This window comes from Neofelis nebulosa, chromosome 7 (genome assembly GCF_028018385.1).
Source record: "Neofelis nebulosa isolate mNeoNeb1 chromosome 7, mNeoNeb1.pri, whole genome shotgun sequence".
Taxonomy (NCBI): Eukaryota; Metazoa; Chordata; class Mammalia; order Carnivora; family Felidae; genus Neofelis; species Neofelis nebulosa.
Genome location: NC_080788.1, coordinates 65,229,384 through 65,232,167, shown reverse-complemented (window position 1 = coordinate 65,232,167; position 2,784 = coordinate 65,229,384).

The window sequence follows — 2,784 nt, the reverse complement described above, 5'->3', positions numbered from 1 at the left end:
CTTTCAGTTTATAACTTTTTTATTTTTTTTTTCAACGTTTTTTATTTTATTTTTGGGACAGAGAGAGACAGAGCATGAACGGGGGAGGGGCAGAGAGAGAGGGAGACACAGAATCGGAAACAGGCTCCAGGCTCCGAGCCATCAGCCCAGAGCCTGACGCGGGGCTCGAACTCACGGACCGCAAGATCGTGACCTGGCTGAAGTCGGACGCTTAACCGACTGCGCCACCCAGGCGCCCCAGTTTATAACTTTTTTAAAGCTGTGTCTAATTTGCTATTAAATCCATCCTCTGAAGTCTTAATTTGCTATCTTCTAGTTTTTAAATTTTTATTTGATTGTATTTGATTCTTTCCAGCTCCCTGCCATCATTCTCAGATTTGTCTTTTAATCGCTTGAACACACATATATTTTAAAGTTATATCTGAAAATTTCATTATATGGATTCCTTGTGCATTTTTATCTATAGTGTGCTTTTTTGCTTGATTGTCAGTTATGCCTTATCTTCTGGCATATCTGTTTTTTTGTTTTGTTTTGAGATCTTGACACTGAAGAAATATTCTAAAGCACTGGATTATGGTATCTTCCTTCAACAACATTAACTTTTGCCTGGGCAGTTATCTAGGCAAGGGATGCTAGCAATTGCAGATAACCTTAACTCAAACAGGAATTGAGATGTTTCAAAGCTGGGTTTCAGTCTTTGAGAGGGATAGTTTATTTCTGTTCACCTTACTTACAGGTTTAACCCATGAAATATTTACCACGGCTCCTCCTCTGACTTTTGTTCTCCTAGGCCTGTGAATCTGTTGGAAGCTTTGTTTAGCCTCCATCCATTAACTTTTTGACTGGCAATTGCCCAGAAGGAAAAAGCAGCTCTAAATGCTGAGCCCACCTCTGGATTCCACTCTCTCTTGGGTCTCTCACACCTTAGTAGCTGTCTAATACTTTCATTTTTTTGAGAGAGAGAGGGTGTGTGTGTGTGTGTGTGTGTGTGTGTGTGTGAGCGAGCAGGGGTGGAGCAGAAATAGAGGAAGACCGAGGACCTGAAGCAGTTCTATGCTGACGGCAGAGAGTCCAATGTGGGGCTCGAACCCACTAGCCCAGAGATCATGACCTGAGCTGAAGTTGAATGCTTAATTGACTTAGCCCCCCAGGCACCCCTCTCTAATACTACTTTCAAACAAATTTTTAGAATTTTTTGTTTAATTTTTATAGTTGTTTTAGATAGGAACGTGTTTTGGAAACAACCTAGCCCACTAAAGATGGAAGCAGAATTCCACTGAAAGAGAAGGACAAAGTATGAGATTGATTTTGTGAAAGATGTAGTGTACTAAATTTGTTGATGTTTTCTCTGATGCCATATAGTTGTTGATAGGATGCTGTCTAGCAGATTTTTTAAAAATTATAGTTGACATGCAATGTTATATTAGTTTCTGGTGTACATTATAATGGTTGCACAAGTCTATACATTACCTAGCAGCTTTTTTTTTTTTTTTTTTAACATTTTTAATTTATTTTTGGGACAGAGAGAGACAGAGCATGAACGGGGGAGGGGCAGAGAGAGAGGGAGACACAGAATCGGAAACAGGCTCCAGGCTCCGAGCCGTCAGCCCAGAGCCTGACGCGGGGCTCGAACTCACGGACCGCGAGATCGTGACCTGGCTGAAGTCGGACGCTTAACCGACTGCGCCACCCAGGCGCCCCTACCTAGCAGCTTTTTAAGAAACAACATTCTTGGTCTATTCATTTAAGGTAAAGGTGTTGTTTAACAGTAAGCAAGGAACCACTTTTTAAGTGTGTTTTTACTTAATTATTTTTGAGAGAGAGATAAAGAGGGAGAAAGAGAGAGAGAGAGCATGCATGAGCAGGGGAGGTTTGGGGGGGTTGTGGAGAGACAATCCCAAGCAGCCTTTCACCATGCTGTGAGCTGGTTAGGGGCTCAATCCCACGAACTGTGAGATCATGACCTGAGCTGAAATCAAGAGTCAGACACTTAACTGACTGAACCACCCAGGTGCCCCAAGGAACTACTTTTTAAAAGAAATCTGTGCTTTGGAGACTTTTAAAAAGAATGTTCAAAAACATTTCCATCATCTCAAGATTTTGCTTTTGCAAATGATATTGGGTTGGCACTTATAAAAACCTCTCATCTGCACAGCAGTTTAAAACTGGGAATCGTGGTTTTCTAGCCCTTTTAAAAATTTCTAGCTAAAAAAATTTCAGTGAATCTTGAAGCCATTTGTTAAAAGTACAAAAATGCAACATCTTCCAATTTTCACCCAATAGCAGCAGCAATGGAAAATTACTAATCAGATTCTTCCCTTCCACCCACAAACAACTTTTGCATAATTGGTAGATGAGGTTAAAATAATAGCAACCGTAGTTTAATAAACACAGCCCATGATGCACTTTTTTCATTTGGGTTTCCATATCTTTGTGAATTTTTTCCAGTTATAGCTTCCAGTAAAATCGAGTATAAAAGCTGAATTTGGGATCAGATGTTTGAAGAATATTCAATAACATTGCTCACATTAAAATTTTTTTAATGAAACAAAAAATGATTTTGTACTATTTTCTTAAACATTATTTTAAATGTTGAAATGTGGTTATTTTATGGACTTCAAGCTGTATTACAAAGCTGGAATCATCAAGACAGTATGGTACTGGTGCAAAAACAGAAACTCAGATCAATGGAACAGAATAGAGAACCCAGAAATGGACCCACAAACGTATGGCCAACTCATCTTTGACAAAGCAGGAAAGAATATCCAATGGAACAGAGACAGT